Consider the following 6,582-nt stretch of genomic DNA (forward strand, 5'->3'; position numbering starts at 1 on the left):
GCGCACAGTACTACATAGAGCCATGACTACATGGAACTCTATTCCACATCAAGTAACTGATGCAAGCAGTAGAATCAGATTGAAAAAAACAGATAAAAATACACCTTATGGAACAGCGGTGAAGAGACACACACACACGATAACACGCACTCTACACACATGTACACGTAGATATGTGGTAGTAGAGTAGTGGCCTGAGGGAACACACTTAATGTGTTGTGAAAAGTGTTATGAAATGTAATGCAATATTTTGTATTGTACATTTACATTTTAGTCATTTAGCAGACGCTCTTATCCAGAGCGACTTACAGAAGCAATTAGGGTTAAGTGCCTTGCTCAAGGGCACATCGACAGATTTTTCACCTAGTCGGCTCGGGAATTAGAACCAGCGACCTTTCGGTTACTGGCACAACGCTCTTAACCACTAAGCCACCTGCCGTACATAACTGCCTTAATGTTGCTGGACCCCAGGGAGAGTAGCTGCTGCCTTGGCAGGGGATCCTTAATAAATATAAATACAAATCTCCAGAAATACAGCACTTTGACTTATTCCACATTTTGTTGTGTTACAGCCTGAATTTAAAATTGATTAAATTCTTATTTTTTCTCATCCATCTACACACAATACCCCATAATGACAAATTGAAAACATGTTTATAGAAATTTCTACACATTTATTGAAAATGCAATACAGAAATATCTCATTTACATAAGTATTCACACCCCTGAGTCAATACATGTTAGAATCACCTTTGGCAGCGATTACAGATGTGAGTCTTTCTGGGTAAGTTTCTAAGAGCTTTGCACACCTGTATTGTACAATATTTGCACATTACTCTTAAAATAATTCTTCAAGCTCTGTCAAGTTGGTTGTTGATCATTGCTAGACAGCCATTTTCAAGTCTTGCCACAGCTTTTCAAGCTGATTTAAGTCAAAACTGTAACTAGACGACTCAGAAACATTCAATGTCGTCTTGGTAACCAACTCCAGTGTATATTTGGCCTTGTGTTTTAGGTTATTGTCCTGCTGAAAGGTGCATTTTTCTCCCAGTGTCTGTTGGAAAGCAGACTGAACCAGATTTTCTTCTAGGATTTTGCCTGTGCTTAGCTCTATTTCATTTATTTTTATCCTGAAAATCTCCCTAGTCCTTGTCGATGACAAGCATCCCCATAACATGATGCAGCCACCACCATGCTTGAAAATATGAACAGTGCTACTCAGTGATGTGTTGTGTTGGATTTTCCCCAATTTTTTTGCAGTTTTAATTTAGTGCCTTATTGCAAACAGGATGCATGTTTTGGAATATTTGTATTCTGTTCAGGCTTCCTTCTTTTCACGCTGTCATTTAGGTTAGTGTTGTGGAGTAACTACAATGTTGTTGATCCATCCTCAGTTTTCTCCTCTCACCATTAAACTCAGTAACTGTTTTAAAGTCACCATAGGCTTCATGGTGAGATCCCTGAGCGGTTTCCTTCCTCTCCGGCAACTGAGCTAGGAAGGATGCCTGTATCTTTGTAGTGACTGGGTGTCTTGATAAACCATCCAAAGTGTAATTAATATCTTCACCATGCTCAAAGGGATATGTAATGTCTGCTTTTTTATGTTTACCCATCTACCAATGCCTTTGTGAGGCATTGGAAAACCTCCCTGGTCTTTGTGGTTGAATCTGTATTTGAAATTCACTGCTCGACTGAGGGACCTTACAGATAAGTGTATGTGTGGGGTGAGTGAGTACATGCTCAAGACATTTCAACTTTTCATTTGTAATTAATTTGTACATTTTTCAAAAAACATAATACCACTGACATTATGGGGTATTGTGTAGTAGGCCAGTGACACAACATCTAAATTGAATCCATTTTACATTCAGGCTGTAACACAACAACATGTGGAAAAAGGTCAAGGGGTGTGAATACTTTCCGAAGGCACTGTATGTCAGCTATTGCCTGGTGTTGATCCAAGACAAGGCTGCCCGACCATGTTCATGTAGAGCTCTTCTCCTGTAGGGTCAGTCCAGCCCTAATTTAGTACACCTGATTCTACATATTAGCTGCTCACCAAGACCTTAACTAGCTGAATCTGGTAGGTCAGGTTAGGGTTGGAGCAACAAAGAAAACCCACAGGAGAGTAGCTCTCCAGGAACCGGGTTCGGCAGCCCTGATCTAAGAGGACCTTATTGTAACCTCTAAATGCAAACTAAACCCATCCACTCTTACTCTTCAGTATTGCTCTGAATGACATGAGCTGAGGTGTGTGGTTGTTTCAAGTAGAAACTGTGAGTTGCATCTAAGAAATGTAACCACCATTTAGAATAGCTTACTTAAAGGACAAAGTGCTATGTGCCTGGTCTGCAGTTGCTGTGCTGTGTTTATGATAGTCAAAGACTGTAATTGCTATAAACCTAGTTATAACAGACACTCTCTCTCTCTTTCTCTCTCTCTCTCTCTCTCTCTCTCTCTCTCTCTCTCTCTCTCTCTCTCTCTCTCTCTCTCTCTCTCTTCTCTCTCTCTCTCTCTCTCTCTTCTCTACTCTCTCTCTCTCTCTCTCTCTCTCTCTCTCTCTCTCTCTCTCTCTCTCTCTCTCTCTCTCTCTCTCTCTCTCTCTCTCTTCTCTCTCTCTCTCTCTCTCTCTCTCTCTCTCTCTCTCTCTCTCTCTCTCTCTCCTCTCTCTCTCTCTCTCTCTCTCTCTCTCTCTCTCTCTCTCTCTCTCTCTCTCTCTCTCTCTCTCTCTCTCTCTCTCTCTCTCTCTCTCTCTCTCTCTCTCTCTCTGTGGCAGCGTAATATTAATAACTAGCCCACATCCTGTATTCTCTATTCAAACACGTGCTTCTTGCCTCGTACGAACGTGGTCCTTCAGAATGTGGAAAGACATGTCTTTGTGAATGAACTACTTACATTATTACCTCATCATGCATTTATAATAATCATAATAATAGCCTACTAATAACGATAATAAACAGATACTACTTGTTATTGTTTGTGTGAGTGAACAGACATGGAGGTGGGGCTTTGACTAAATAAGGAATGATTGACATGTACCTCGTGGCCAATCGCTGATCGTCTCATAGGTTTCACATAATAATATATATATTTTTTTAAACAACTAAAACACAACAAATATTTGCTTGCTGTCCGAACTGAAAATCTCAACCTGAACGGCTCCAGCAGTTTTACAGGCCTTCAACAGGTTGATCTCTGTCCCATTTGGGCACCCTATCCTCTAGTGCACTACAATTTGATGGCGCTGGTCAAAAGTAGTGCACTATGTAGGGAAGAGAGTGCCGTTTGGGACACTGATATTCAGAGGTTTGATATTGGTGGACTGAGAACAGGAGTAGTCCCTATGGAAACTGAAATACATTCAGACACAGTCATAGAACATTCAAATACTTCAAAACATTAATTGACAGGCAGTCAGAGAACATTCAAACACATTACATTCATTGACAATAACACTGATATACACTCATAGGGACAACATAGTCAATGACATTGAGAGACAATTCTTTTTAGATTGAACTAAATACAGGTGGTGGTCTGAGAGTGAGGACGGAGAGAACACATTTAGAGAGATTCGGCGCAGGGCTGCGCTCAATTCAATTCTCGATTCAGTCAATTCAGGAGTTGAATTTGGTTAGTTTCAATTAAATTCCCTGAATTGTTCAATGCTTGAATTTAAGATTCACCATTGTTTTCTACGATAATTTTTTCATTTCATGAATAGACTGAATTGACTGACCCCCCAAAACCTAACTCGGAGATACACATACATTCATAGTGTGGTCATTGAAACATTCACAAAGAGACAGTCATTATACGCGTTGCAGATAGTAGACATTACATGCAGGTCTCAAAATGGACGTCAATCAATGTTGAAACGACAACTATCTTACAACTGTCTGTGGTCATATAGCTGAGTCCCAAATGGCACAACATATTCTCAACCCTCAGGATGACCTGGATATCCAGTCAGATTGACCTGTGGGGTGTTTCAGGATGACCTGGATATCCAGTCAGATTGACCTGTGGGGTGTTTTCAGGATGACCTGGAAATACAGTCAGATTGACCTGTGGGGTGTTTCAGGATGACCTGGATATTACAGTCAGATTGACCTGTGGGGTGTTTCAGGATGACCTGGATATTTACAGTCAGATTGACCTGTGGGGTGTTTCAGGATGACCTGGATATCCAGTCAGATTGACCTGTGGGGTGTTTCAGGATGACCTGGAAATACAGTCAGATTGACCTGTGGGGTGTTTCAGGATGTCCTGGATATTACAGTCAGATTGACCTGTGGGGTGTTTCAGGATGACCTGGATATTACAGTCAGATTGACCTGTGGGGTGTTTCAGGATGACCTGGATATTACAGTCAGATTGACCTGTGGGGTGTTTCAGGATGACCTGGATATCCAGTCAGATTGACCTGTGGGGGTGTTTCCAGGATGACCTGGATATACAGTCAGATTGACCTGTGGGGTGTTTCAGGATGACCTGGATATTACAGTCAGATTGACCTGTGGGGTGTTTCAGGATGACCTGGAAATACAGTCAGATGACCTGTGGGGTGTTTCAGGATGACCTGGATATACAGTCAGATTGACCTGTGGGGTGTTTCAGGATGACCTGGAAATACAGTCAGATTGACCTGTGGGGTGTTTCAGGATGACCTGGATATTACAGTCAGATTGACTGTGGGGTGTTTCAGGATGACCTGGATATACAGTCAGATTGACCTGTGGGGTGTTTCAGGATGACCTGGATATACAGTCAGATTGACCTGTGGGGTGTTTCAGGATGACCTGGATATTACAGTCAGATTGACCTGTGGGGGTGTTTCAGGATGACCTGGATATACAGTCAGATTGACCTGTGGGGTGTTTCAGGATGACCTGGAAATACAGTCAGATTGACCTGTGGGGTGTTTCAGGATGACCTGGAAATACAGTCAGATTGACCTGTGGGGTGTTTACAGGGATGACCTGGATATAACAGTCAGATTGACCTGTGGGGTGTTTCAGGATGACCTGGATATACAGTCAGATTGACCTGTGGGGTGTTTCAGGATGGACCTGGATATAACAGGTCAGATTGACCTGTGGGGGTGTTTCAGGATGACCTGGAAATACAGTCAGAATTGACCTGTGGGGTGTTTCAGGATGACCTGGATATTACAGTCAGATTGACCTTGTGGGGTGTTTCAGGATGACCTGGAAATACAGTCAGATTGACCTGTGGGGTGTTTCAGGATGACCTGGATATTACAGTCAGATTGACCTGTGGGGTGTTTCAGGATGACCTGGATATACAGTCAGATTGACCTGTGGGGTGTTTCAGGATGACCTGGATATTACAGTCAGATTGACCTGTGGGGTGTTTCAGGATGACCTGGATATACAGTCAGATTGACCTGTGGGGTGTTTCAGGATGACCTGGATATTACAGTCAGATTGACCTGTGGGGTGTTCAGGATGACCTGGATATACAGTCAGATTGACCTGTGGGGTGTTTCAGGATGACCTGGAAATACAGTCAGATTGACCTGTGGGGTGTTTCAGGATGACCCTGGATATACAGTCAGATTGACCTGTGGGGGTGTTTCAGGATGACCTGGAAATACAGTCAGATTGACCTGTGGGGTGTTTCAGGATGACCTGGATATTACAGTCAGATTGACCTGTGGGGTGTTTCAGGATGACCTGGATATACAGTCAGATTGACCTGTGGGGTGTTTCAGGATGACCTGGAAATACAGTCAGATTGACCTGTGGGGTGTTTCAGGATGACCTGGATATACAGTCAGATTGACCTGTGGGGTGTTTCAGGATGACCTGGATATACAGTCAGATTGACCTGTGGGGTGTTTCAGGATGACCTGGAAATACAGTCAGATTGACCTGTGGGGTGTTTCAGGATGACCTGGATATTACAGTCAGATTGACCTGTGGGGTGTTTCAGGATGACCTGGATATACAGTCAGATTGACCTGTGGGGTGGTCCAGTTCCAGATGAAGAATTGAGGTAGCCAGATAATTTACTTATTTCCCTCATTAAAATGATAAATCAATTTATAACATTTTTGACATGCGTTTTTCTGAATTTTTTTGTTGTTATTATGTCTCTCACTGTTCAAATAAACCTACCATTAAAATGATAGACTGATCATTTCTTTGTCAGTGGGCAAACGTACAAAATCAGCAGGGGATCAAATACTTTTTTCCCCTCACTGTATGTATGTCTTCATTTTCTGGTTAATTTTGAAAGCTACACTTGAATATGTGTTGTTGGTTGTCAAGACAATTACACCGTACTAATTTCAACTACATAATATTATATCCTAATATTTAGGCCAGTTCAGTTAGCTGGCTAACTAATTAATCCTGCTTTCTGGAACATTCCCCATGTCCTTATCCTTCTAGACTCTTCTCTCTTTCTCTACCTTATATACAAAAAGGCCTTCCAATACATGTAGTATTGAGGACGTATTTAGGGTTGCAAAATTTGGGTAACTTTCCCAAAAGGTCAATTTTCCAGAAATCCTGGTTGGAGGGTTCTGGATTCCCTGCTTATCCCCCGCCCCGA

The sequence above is a fragment of the Coregonus lavaretus genome (assembly GCF_964263955.1).
Source record: "Coregonus lavaretus genome assembly, chromosome: 7".
NCBI lineage: Eukaryota > Metazoa > Chordata > Actinopteri > Salmoniformes > Salmonidae > Coregonus > Coregonus lavaretus.